Consider the following 13,883-nt stretch of genomic DNA (forward strand, 5'->3'; position numbering starts at 1 on the left):
GACTGGTTTGATGCAGCTCTCCATTCCATCCTACCATGTGATTACCTTTTCATTTCTACGTTAACTACTACATCCTATATCTACTGTAATCTATTTGTCATATGGATGTCATGATATACCCCTACCAATCTTACCACATACTATTTCTCCCCAAAACTTAAGATGTGTCCTGTAATTCTACCTCTTCTTCAAGTCAAATTTAACCAAATCGTTCTCCTCACCAATTCGATTCACTGTCTCTTCCTTCGTGATTCGATCCATCCACCTCACCTTCAGCATTCTTCTGTAACATCACATTTCAAAAGCTTTTATTCTGTTCCTTTCTGAGCTAGTTATTGTCCATATTTCACTTCCGTACACTGTCATACTAGAGACGAAAGTCTTCAAAAACATATTTCTAGTTCCTAAATCAATGTTCGAAGTGAGGAAATATTTCTTAAGGAATAATTTCGCAGCTTGTGCTAGTCTGCAATTTTTTATCCTCCTTATTTCTGCCATCGTTAGTTATTTTACTACCCAAGTAACAATATTCATTTACTTCCTTTAAGACTTCATTTCCTAATCGAATCACCTGAATTCGATCCACCGAACTCCATCACTTTTGTTTTATGTTTATTTATTTATTTTATTCACGTACTCCTTATCCAAACTACGTCCATAGCATTTAGCAATTTCTCCAGACCTTCTGAAGACTCATATAAAATAACAACATCATCAGCAAATCACAGATTTATAATTTCCTTTCCTTGGATTGTGATTCCCTTTCCAAATTCCACTTTGATTTCCCTTACCACCTTTTCTATATATTGAAAAGGAGGGGAGGAGACAAACTACAGCCATGTCTCACTCCTTTCTGAATTGTCGCTTCGTTTTCAAAGCCCTCGATTCTTATTACTGCAGACTGATTTTTGTATAGATTGTAGATATACCTTTCTCGGTATCTGGTCCCGATCACCTTCAGAATCTCCAATAGCTTGGTCCAATCAACATTATCGAATGCTTTTTCTTGATCAATCAATCAATCAATCAATCAATCAATCAATCAATCAATCAATCAATCAATCAATCAGTCAATCAATCAATCAATCAATCAATCAATCAATCAATCAATCAATCAATCAATCAATCAATCAATCAATCAATCAATCACTACTGATCTGCATTTAGGGCAGTCGCCCAGGTGGCAGATTCCCTATCTCTTGTTTTCCTAGCCTTTTCTTAAATGATTTCAATGACATTGGAAATTTATTGAGCATTTCCCTTGGTAAGTTATTCCAGTCCCTAACTCCCCTTCCTATAAACGAATATTTGTCCCAATTTGTCCTCTTGAATTCCAACTTTATCTTCATATTGTGATCTTTCCTACTTTTAAAGACGCCACTCAAACTTATTCGTCTACTAATGTCATTCCACTCAATCTCTCCGCTGACAGCTCGGAACATACCACTCAGTCGTCTCCTTTCTCCCAGTTCTTCCCAGCCCAAACTTTGCAACATTTTTCTAACGCTACTCTTTTGTCGTAAATCACCCAGAACAAATCGAGCTGCTTTTCTTTGGATTTTTTCCAGTTCTTGAATCAGGTAATCCTGGTGAGGGTCCCATACACTGGAACCATACTCTAGTTGGGGTATTACCAGAGACTTATAAGACCTCTCCTTTACATCCTTACTACAGCCCCTAAACACCCTCATAACCATGTGCAGAGATCTGCATCCTTTATTTACAATCCCATTTATGTGATTACCCCAATGAAGAAGATCTTTCTTACATTAACACCCAGATACTTACAATGATCCCCAAAAGGAACTTTCACCCCATCAACGCAGTAATTAAAACTCAGAGGACTTTTTTCTATTTGTGAAACTCACAACCTGACTTTTAACCCCGTTTATCATCATACCAATTGCCTACTGTCCATCTCACAACATTATCGAGGTCATTTTGCAGTTGCCCACAATCTTGTAACTTATTTATTACTCTGTAGAGAATAACATCATCCGCAAAAATCCTTAACTCTGGTTCCACTCCTTTTTCAAATCATTTATATATATATAAGAAAACATAAAGGTCCAAGAATACTGCCTTGAGTAATTCCCCTCTTAATTATTACAGGGTCAGATAAAGCTTCGCCTACTCTAATTCTCTGAGATCTATTTTCTAGAAATATAGCAACCCATTCAGTCACTCTTTTGTCTAGTCCAATTGCACTCATTTTTGCCAGTAGTCTCCCATGATCCACCCTATCAAATGCTTTAGACAGGTCAATCGTGATACAGTCCATTGTGGGCTTGTCCTTCTTAATTCGATCCTCTAAGATCAGAGTTAAAGTCAGAATTGCTTCACGTGTTCCTACGTCTTCTGAAGCCAAATTGAACTTCTCCCAACTCGGCTTCAACTTGTCTTTCCATTATTCTGTAAATAACGTGTGTTAGAATTGTGCTAACGCGAGATGCTAAACTATTGGTATGGTAGTTTTCACATTGCTTACTGGGGAATAGGTATACAGCATTCTGCCTAAAACTGGATAGCATTTCTCGCCTATCATACATCTTATGAATACACTCGCCAGGCTGTTAGTATTTATGAGAGTATGTCATCAATTCCACGTACATCGTTCCTATTTGGGTCTCTCGAAGCTCTGCAGAATTGTGATCTCAATATTGGGTCTGCTACTTCATCAGCATCTTCTTGTTCCAGAATCGTATCATCTACTTCATTCCCTTCATACAATTATTCCAGCAAAACGTCTTATTTATAAACTCTAAACCAAACTTCACCTTGCGGAACATACAGCTTATTAAGAGCTCTAGTCCGCCAATCTGACTACTGCCTAGCTAGACAGCGTAAAGATGTTGGAGTTCCACGTGGCCGGCGTGGAGATGATCGTATGTCGGATAAACACCAGATGTGTCACCAGAGATCGTCTACATGCCGACATCTTACGACATGGAGTATCGAATGGACTTATTTCCACCCTTCAAAACTCCGGCTACCTCTGCGGGGTTTGAACCCTCCATCTCGGGATCTGGAGGCCGACACACTACCACTGATCCACTGAGGCAGCTTAGAAGGTGAACAAAATTGCCATTTCACTGTGCAACTGAAGCACACTGTTTATTCTTATAAGTGTTATTATTATTATTATTATTATTATTATTATTATTATTATTATTATTATTATTATTATTACTATTATTAGTAGTAGTAGTAGTAGTAGTAGTAGTAGTAGTATTGTCCACCTGTGTGGTGTAGTGGTTAGCGTGATTAGCTACCACCACCGGAGGCCGGGTTCGATTTTCGGCTCTGCCACGAAATTTGAAAAGTGGTACGAGAGCTGGAACGGGGTCCTCTCAGACATCTGAGTACAATGGGGTTCGATTTCCTTTTCAGCCATTCTCGAAGTGGTTTTCCGTGGTTTCCCACTTCTCTTCCAGGAAAATGCCGGGAATGTACCTAACTTTAGGCAACGGCCGCTTTGTTCCCCGTTCTTTGCTCATTCCTTCGAATCTTCCCATCCTCCCACAAGGCCCCTGTTCAGCATAGCAGGTGATGTCGCCTGGGCGGTACTGGTCCTCCACCACAGTTGTATCCCCGACTAAATGTTTCACGCTCCAGGACACTGCTCTTGAGGCAGTAGAGTTTGGGATTCCTCCCTGAGTCCGAGGGATAAACCAGCCGTGGAGGGTAAACGGATTAAAATAAAATATACATTATTATTATTATTATTATTATTATTATTATTATTATTATTATTATTATTATTATTATTATTATTATTATTATTATTATTATTATTATTATTGTACCGGGAGGTACACCTCAACTCCGCACATTTAAAAGAAGCGCTTTAAGGAACGCTATCTCTCATACAAATCTGGAAACAGCTAGTACATGAAGTTGGGACATTAATCGGAAGACGTCATTCATAAATAACAGAGTATTGTGTTATTTTAATGTTTTCTAAACTGGCTGGATTTATTTATTTAGTTTTGGTGTACAGCAAGAAGTGCACGGTGGAAGAACTAGTGATTTAAAGAAGTTTTGTGTTGTTATGCTTTCTCACCTAAATTAACTTTCATTTATTTTGTTATTTCAAGGTTTGCAAGGTTTCCATCTCATTCCGCCAGCTTTGACTCTGGCCAATGGGAAATTTCCTGTACTTATTTTTCAGCCAATAATAGGTTTCTTGTAACTTTTAAACTATCCAATAAAAGTGAGAGGGTGTGTCCGTATTTAGTCCAGAGCCTTCTCGAATCATACCCTCAGGTTATAAGCTGCGGATTTTTCAAGCTATCTTGTCTTATTGATCGTCGACTTACTGAGTGGGTGTGTTAAGACAGGAGGCGGGGCGCCTCATTCTTCGGCAGCCAGAACAGCAGCCCAGGTAATGGCCACCAGTTTTCTATCTTTGTAGCTGTCTCTGTAAACTTATCCTAAGGGAAGGTTCTAAACTTTAACTATGTAACCGTTTGATTTCTAAAATGTAAACTCCTTCCTTTTCATGTAAAATTTCATAAAGTCTTAAACTGTAAATCGGGGATAGAGAGTTACCCTCTCGAGTTCCCCTTCAATTTATCTCGAGGTGACTACGATTTTGTAACTGTTTCTCTTTCTGTAAAGCATTAAACCTTTCACTCTAGTCACCTCAGTAGCTTGGGATTAGCCTGTGTATCATCGGGCCGCGAGGCCAATTAGGGTTTTATACTTGGTTTTCTAGGAGTGCAAGTGTACGCCTCCATACATTTTGTGTTAGGGCCAGTAATTTAACCTGTTCTTCTTTCCACGAAGACCCAGTAGTTTGGGTAATAGATACTCCTGTGTACAAAAATTGTAAATTGTAGGTTGGGCCTAGAGTGGCTAGAAATTGTAAGATTTTTGTGTAATGTTGCCTTGAGTAGGCTGTAAGAAATCGGGAGCCAGTCTCCTTTGTTGAATTCAGAGAGCTTGTAAACTCTTTCTGGTTTTTGTGTGGTACTAGTGGTGACTTTGGAAGATCGTAAATTTGTAACAGTTGGAGCAAAGTGCTCTGGAATTGGGATATTTCTGTCCTTGTCTAAATAACACAACATTTGCGAGGTTGTAAAGTTGTAAATTAGGGGTTTGAAGCCCCAAAGTGTTAAATTCCCTATTCTGGGGTTTTCTATTTTTATATCAAAATTGTCATTGTACTTGATACACTGTTGTTAAGTTTGATTTTCTGTAAATAAATATAGGCCTAACCTTTATTTAAAGTTTTAAATTAATTTTTGATATCGTAGTTAGACCCATTCAAACCCACACATTCTTTCATCTCTCTCTATTCCATGGGAACCCCGGTAACAATTATTATTATTATTATTATTATTATTATTATTATTATTATTATTATTATTATTATTATTATTATTATTATTATTATTATTATTATTCAAGGCTTTCTCCTAGGCAAGTATAGGAAAATGGGGAAATGGGAAAATGGAAAATCACGAGAAACCGTCTGCAGAGCTGCTGGGATTTGAACTCACCATCTCCCGAATGCAAGCTCACAGCTACGTGACCTTAGGATTATTATTGCTATGGAGTAGGCTATATGCACATAATATTTCTGCGTAGTTATGCGAAAAGGGAAAATAACAGATATTTTGCAGCTGGAGTAATGAATATGTTCACCGCACGCCACTACCAATACCACTCCCTAGACCTCGCAAACCTCATGCTGCCGAGGGCGGAAAGGAACAAGAGTTGATCAAGGGAGGTCGGATAGGAACGTTGAAAGTGAGGACACTGGAAGCAGTGCCAGACTCAGCTAGGAGCACCCTGGTCACCAAACCACGCTCCCAAGATGAAATCCCCCTGGACTCCTTTACGACACCCAGAGGATATCGTGGGTGTATTCTACCACAGGGGAAACCATAAAGGGCGTGAAGATGAAAGACGCCCTATGCCTCATGATCATAACACTGCCAGGGTTAGAAGAGAACAAATCTCGATCAAGTGAGGTTGGATAGGAAAGATGAATGTGAGTATCCTTACAGAAGTAAATGTAAACAATGCTATACTCAGTTACGGATCCATGGTCACCAACCCATACTCTGAAATTTAGAGTCCCTGCGGGTGCCCCTTTTAGCTCCTTTTTACCACAGGCAGGGGCTAACATGAATGTATGCCTCTATATGCAGGGGATCTTTATCATAATAATATTTATTTATTTATTTATTTATTTATTTATTTATTTATTCATTTATTTATTTATTTATTTATTTATTTATTTATTTATTTATTTATTTATTTATTTATTTATTTATTTATTTCAACATTGCCTTTTACAGAGCTTACCTCCAATTACAAAAAGGCAGTACATACACAGAAAATGGCCTGATAAATGAGCATTTCTACAGTGTGGGAACTATAATTAATTTTATACGTAAAATGGCCTAAAACACAAAATGGAAAAAAATGACAAAAATGCTCTAATAAATGAGTATTTCTACAGTGTGCATAGAGTATTTCTTATTACTATAGTTTGTTTTACTGATAATATTAATTATTGCCCTTATTAGAATTTAAAAATAAATAATGTTTGTACATGACGATGCTTTGTTTATCTGCGAGACAAACTCATTTGTTTTGTTTTGTTCTTTTTTTAAAATCAACATTTAATGTACAAGTTAGTAATATCTATTGTGAACCAATTAAAAGATGACATGTCATCAAAATCCTAGCCCTAGAAATAACATTGCTGTGTTACATGTTCTGTTGCAGCGCCTCCAGTAGCTGCTAAAAGTGTAAAACATGTGAATTAGGACAGTGGTATTCCACGTTTGTTAGTGAACCCACTTAGCAGATAAGGTGAAAAAATATATGCTTTCTATTTTAGTTTGCATTTGGCGAGATAAAGTTCAACTTGACCTGGCCCATCCCATCGCCTCTAACTGTAGGTGACGGGACTTGAGAGAAAGAGAAAGATCACTGGTGTTGCGCAACCATTCAGCTCGTACCTCCCAGCGGTACAAGTTGCAGGTTCCGGTCGACCACAGGTAAAAGAAAGTTATGGAACTGTTATTATGTAACAAGACGCAGTCCTGAGACTACCGGTAACATGCCGAGCAACTTCCCTGTTGAAGTTCAAGCAAAGACCAACAAAAAGCAACTACAAAAAGCATTTGCATTGGCCACTTTATTTTCTATCAGCGTCGTTAAGTCCCCTTGCCAATCGAGGTAACTAGATTTCAGCCTACATTCAATGATATAGTCTTATGATTACAACGTCAACCGCCCACCGCTAGTCTGGGCGAAAATGTCGGAAAAATATGCAACCTGGGTTGAACGTCGCACTGACACATAGAATGTTCCCAGCGATGCTCGGATGGGAAAGGTCTGGTCTTGGGAAGGTAGCGACCGTGATCTTCATTAAGGTAGAGCCGCACTATTTGTTTGGTAGCAACATCGAAAAACCATTGAAAATCATCTTCAGCTCTCTTGCTATTATTATTATTATTATTTATTATTATTATTATTATTATTATTATTATTATTATTATTATTATTATTATTATGTTAATCAAGAAGTACTTATGTATGAAATAATAAATAGTATTATAGATTATAGCGATTTATTGCAAGGGTAAAATTAACTAATCTGAGGACACGGCGGGGCCGATGACCTAGATGTTAGACCCTTTAAACAACAAACATAATCATTATTATTATTATCATCATCCTCATCATCATGAGACACGGCAACCATTCTGCTGTGGACGTTATTCAAAGAAATTTATCACTGGTTAGAATATGTGAACAGTTTAACCACATAGCTTTAAATGTTAATTGATTTTGCAGTGCCAATTTGAAAAATTTCTGTTTCACGTTGGTTTACACATGTCTTATTTGTGAAGTTTCTCTATGTTTAATATTAAGCTGTATCTACTAAGTGTTCCAATATATTCCTGTATACATCACTTTATTGTAAATTTTGTCTAATGCGTAGAGTTATTCTTATCAGTATAGTTTGTTTTACTGATAATATTAATTATTGCCCTTATTAGAATTTAAAAATAAATAATGTTTGTACATGACGATGCTTTGTTTATCTGCGAGACAAACTCATTTGTTTTGTTCGGTTCTTTTTTTATCAACTTTTAATGATATTTGTACATTTTCTGTGTATGTGCCTTTTTGTAATTGGAGGTAAGCTCTGTAAAAGGCAATGTTGAAATAAATAAATAAATAAATAAATAAATAAATAAATAAATAAATAAATAAATAAATAAATAAATAAATAAATAAATAAATAAATAAATATTATTATGATAAAGATCCCCTGCATATAGAGGCATACATTCATGTTAGCCCCTGCCTGTGGTAAAAAGGAGCTAAAAGGGGCACCCGCAGGGACTCTAAATTTCGGAGTATGGGTTGGTGACCATGGATCCGTAACTGAGTATAGCATTGTTTACATTTACTTCTGTAAGGATACTCACATTCATCTTTCCTATCCAACCTCACTTGATCGAGATTTGTTCTCTTCTAACCCTAACAGTGTTACGATCATGAGGCATAGGGCATGTTTCATCTTCACGCCCTTCATGGTTTCCCCTGTGGCAGAATACACCCACGATATCCTCTGGTTGTTGGAGCAGGTCTGATTATTATTATTGAAATACACGCTGCAAACTTATGCATTTATGGCGCCATTCGGACGAAAACGCGGACTGAAGCATCCTGCTATATACCAAAATAATAAAAATCAATACATTGCTACTAGGGGCTGCCTTCCCAGCCAGAAAGTCGAAAAATTTGGCAACGAGATCTCCACTTCTGAAGTGACGTGGTTCACTGACAAGAGGACTGCGTACGGAGCAAGTGGCTGCGCGGTTTGAGTTGCGTGGCTATCAGCTTGCATTCGGGAGATACTGAGTTCGAACCACACTGTTCGTTTCCCGAAGATAGTTTTCCTTGGTGTCGCATTCCTGTATCGTTAGCTGGTGAGGGATGTTGGCAGATGAATCAGGGTCCGCAATTCATCCCAGTGAATTGTCTCCACACGAAGATACCACCATCACCAGTCTATTTTTTTTTTCTCGCTAGTTGCTTTTACGTCGCACCGACACAGATAGGTCTTATGGCGACGATGGGACAGGCAAGGGTTAGGGAAGGAACCGGCCGTAGCCTTAATCAAGGTACAGCCCCAGCATTTGCCTGGTGTGAAAATGGAAAACCACTGAAAACCATCTACGGGACTGCCGACAGTGGGGTTCGAACCTACTATCTCCCGAATACTGGATACAGGCCGCACTTAAGCGACTGTAGCTATTGAGTTCGGTGTATCATCACCAGGCTGAACTGTACCCTGTTAGCAAGAGGGATTCATTGCCTGATGTGCTTGGCGAATCACTCATACCCTGCCATCAGCGTGTACCGACTGGCTTGACTCATCTGTCCAAGAGATTTCTTCATCTTGCTTTGAGAGTTCAGTGGCGATGTTCCTTAGCCCAAGTGAATCATTGTGCCACAGAGGCGCTTAGAATAGCAGAGGAGTATACGCCAAAGTAGGCCTATGCCTTTTTCGTTTTTACTTACAACAAGAAGTGTACTTTTTTTATGGCTGTTAAGTGTAAATAATCGATACGCCTTGGTTTTGAACGAAACCTCGATTTGTATACAGCATGGCGTTCGACCTTACGCTTTGCAGCTGAATCTCGAGAATAGCAAAGGCGTATGAGCCAGCCTGCCGGCAGGTAACTGTCCTGTGGTACAAAGTATTTAACAGCACGGGGCAATACATCTCTTAACAGAGGGTGTTGTCCGCCTCTGTGGTGTAGTCGTTAGCGTGATTAGCTGCCACCCACGGAGGCCCGGGCTCAATTTGCGGCTCTGTCACGAAATTTGAAAAGCGGTACGAGGGCTGGAACAGGGTCTACTCAGCCCCGGGAGGTCAACTGAGTAGAGGTGCTCGATGGTAATCTCAGAAACAATTGGACCGATTCTAAAATTTCTTTTACTAATGTAAATATACAACCTGTGACAATAAAGTTAGGTGAATGAAGTCAGAACGGTCGATCCGGCAACACTGGCGACACACAACGCTGCACCTGCGTAGCAGCAGGGTTTGACCACCTGCTCCCAACGTTGTTCAGTTGAGCATCGTGTGCGTGCCGTATAAGACCTGTTTGACACAGTGTGTGTTTAGTGCGTTGGTTCTGAACGGGGAACAGGAACATGAACGACCAAAATATCAATGTACAGTTTTGTTTTATGCTTGGCAAGACACCGAAAAGAAAAGGCATGCGATGCTAGTACGTGTTTATGAAGATCAAGCACTGTCCTTGACGTGTGTGTACGAGTGGTTCGCCCGTTTTCGAGGAGGCCGGGAAAGTATTTCTGACAACCCTCGTAGCGGAAGACCGGCGACCGCCGTCAGTGACGAAAACATTGAGAAGGTGGGGACATTAATCACGAACTATCGGCGATTAACTGTGCGCATGATAGCGGATGAACTGCAGATTAACCGCGAATCCGTGCGACAAATCGTTTCTCAGAAGTTAGGGAAGAGGAAAACATGTTCTCGTCTTGTGCCACATCACTTGACTGACAATCAGAAGCAGGCACGTTTAGAGGCTTCACAGGATTTTGTCGAAACGGCGGAAGTGACACCAAATATCTTGAACTGTATTGTCACTGAGGATGAAACCTGGTGTCTCACGTACGACCCTGAAACGAAATGGTACAGCATTGAATGGCGCTCTCCGGGATCTCTTCGTCGGAAAAAGTTCAGAGCCGAAAAGTCACGCATCAAACTCGCTTTGACAGGAAAGAGATTTGACGATATTCCTGACATCCAACGAAACGTGACGAGGCTTTTGAACATCATCCCAAAGGAAGCCTTCTTGCAAAGTTCCCAGGACATGTATCGCCGATCTCAGCAGTGCATAGTTATGGGAGGGGACTATTTCAACGGACAGTCAGATAACTGTCGTGCATTGTTCATCTATGTTGATAGTACAGGACTTTTCACCGAACTTTATTGTCACAGGTTTTACATTATCCCTGAGGGATGTGGGCTGTATTTTATTTTCAAAACAATTCGGCGTGGAAGGGGGGGGGCGACGGGGGGAGATATAAAATACTAGGCTAAAATAGGCGAAATGTCGATTTTGTCGTACAAGGACGAGACAAAAGCTCATGTTAAGCCCCTTGACGCAAAGAACAAAACTAGGTTAGCCCTACGGGTCCGAAAACAATGTTTTAAGGCCCTAAAACCAATCGTTATGGAGATATTGGCACCATTCTACCCCTGCTCCAGAAATCGGATAAAGGAATGAACTGCCGTAACCATGGCAACGCCAGCTCCAAGATTCTACAGCAGCGAAATTATGCATGCACGTTTGGGCATAGCTGCCAACCAAAATTAGTACACATATGACTTACCATCTGAAAAAAATACTGTTGTGTAAGACACCCATAGGACTCCTTTGGGCGGGGATAGATAGGGGATGAAGTACAAAAATAATAGGAAACGACTTATATTAATGCAGAATCTATAGTTTTTGGGGTTGCTGGGGTGAATAGTCACACTCCAGATATAATTTAAGTCCAAGATCAGCCCCATTGACACGGCGGAAAAGAATATGTCCAAAATGATCGACATTACGGATGAAAGTATGTATGTCCCAGCATAGCTCTCAACCAAACTTGGTACACATGCGACTTACTATCTGAAAAAAAAAACGACTGTGGAGGCAAGACACCCCTAGCGCCCAGATATTAATGTCGAATCCATAGTTTTCAAGGTCCCCGAGAGGAAGTGTGGCAATCTGGTTGCCGTTTAAGTCATAGTTAATCTCAGTCGGAATGTCCAATCTGACCAAGATTATGGATGCATGCGTACATGGTCAAGCAAACGTTTTCATCAAGTCGTAGCAGTTGATCTATCGTGTTGAGTGTAATCAGCAGTACGGTAACATAGTGAGTGCTTCAAAGCCAGATAGGTTAAAAGGGGAGAATTTGGGGAGGGGGCTATGAAAATCCATGGTTCGCCTTATTTTCCGACCTGTGATTGAGTGTTCGCGAAAATTTGACCGATGCTTGGTTTGGTGCGGTTTGATGTTCTTATGGAAATAATGACTCATGTTTGTTTTAACGCATAAGGCATCCACAATACACCGGGGTAGTTAAGGTTAAATGGTACTTGATACCAATGATACTGCATCAAACATTGTATGCAAAGAAGCTTAATAAGTCAGAAATAAATTCACCCTTCATACAGATGTGGGGAGAAAGTGGGGGGTGAGAGTGGGGAGGCGGATTTCCACATGCGAGAATTCTCGCAAGGTAAGCTAGTGAAGATTATTACTGTAAAATTCCAAGCTTGCTAGACAGTGAGAGACGCCACTTTTAAATAGTATGTACTTTTAATAACTATCAGAGGCTTAGGACATGGTGACCACAGGACCGCAGTTGAATCTGGCTTTATTTCCACGGGTTTGTGTCAGCCTCGTCTCGTTCTCGACCTCCTCTGGTGAACTCGTGTTCACTTCAGATTCCGCCGGTATTATTACAGTCCCTGCCATGTAAGCTTCTTCCTTGTTAATACTGAAGGTAATGATTTACAGTATAGTTATTTTCTAAGTGTTGGGTTTGATTCAGTGTCGCTAACCATACAGTTTACCGAGCTCGATAGTTGCAGTCGCTTAAGTACGGCCAGTATCCAGTATTCGGGAGATAGAGGGTTCGAATCCCACTGTCGGCAGCCCTGAATATGGTTTTCCGTGGTTTCTCATTTTCACACCAGGCAAATGCTGGGGCTGTACCTTAATCAAGGCCACGGCCGCTTCCTTCCCAGTCCTAGCCCTTTCCTGTCCCATCGTCGCCATAAAACCTATCTGTGTCGGTGGGACGTAAAGCCAATAAAAAAATAATAACCATACAGTTTAGGGACCCTACTTGACGATACGACGTCTTACAGTTACTGTTAATCTAGCATGTTGGCACCATATAGTCATGATTTTTTCGTGACTTGCGAGATTAAACGTACTTACCACTGCCGTATTATTAAAATTACTAGTGTTACATTTGTGGATATAAGTAAAATATATTTTATTTTATTTTATTTTATTTTATTTTATTTTATGTAGGATTGTAAATCTGTTTGGGTAATACCAGGTAAGTAGAATTGTAGCACATTCGAATAAAACATTTAATAACGTAGTCGGTGTTAAGTGACGAAAGCAGCATTTTATTAACATGGTCTTATTTCGTCCAATTCTTGTGTATATAATTCAGTTAGGATGTATTTACCTCATTTTGATTATTGCGACATAGTTTACAACAACCTAGGAGTAGACTGGGGAAGGAAATTACAGTGCGCTCAGAATGCCTGTGTAAGATTTATCTGTGGACTTCGTTACGCTGACCATGTCACACCGTCTTACACGCGGCTCGGGTGGCTTCGCCTGCAAGAACGACGCACACTTCATACTCTTTGCTTCTTACATACTATTCTTAAAAGTTCTCAACCAGCCTATCTCCGTGATCGAATGAAGCTCCTCTCCACAGACCATAACAAAAATACCCGATCCTGCAGCACCATGTGTTTATCCCTTCCTGTACACAGAACAGCATTCTACACGAAATAATTCACCGTTACCGCAGCCCGACAATGGAATCTCTTACCAGTGGACGTTAGAAGCATGTCCAGCAGCTTAGCTTTTAAACATGCCTGTGTCGAAATACTAGGTAAACATGCATGAATCATCAAATTATGACCTGAAAACACCTACTCCTACCGCCTCTTCATCATCATTTCCCTCTTCCTTTCACAGATATTCTTCTTATTCCTCTTCTTCTACTTCTTACTAATCCTTCTCTTCACCTCTCAACTGAAGGCGATATTACGGTGTACTGTA

General features: G+C 39.9%; 1 protein-coding gene across 1 annotated transcript in view; it reads right to left on the reverse strand.

The window, feature by feature from the left end:
* LOC136885210 (clavesin-2) overlaps nucleotides 1–13,883 on the reverse strand; it is a 195,441-nt gene that overhangs the window by 137,886 nt on the left and 43,672 nt on the right. The window lies entirely within an intron of this gene.

Source organism: Anabrus simplex, chromosome 1 (assembly GCF_040414725.1).
Source record: "Anabrus simplex isolate iqAnaSimp1 chromosome 1, ASM4041472v1, whole genome shotgun sequence".
In the NCBI taxonomy this organism is placed as follows: domain Eukaryota; kingdom Metazoa; phylum Arthropoda; class Insecta; order Orthoptera; family Tettigoniidae; genus Anabrus; species Anabrus simplex.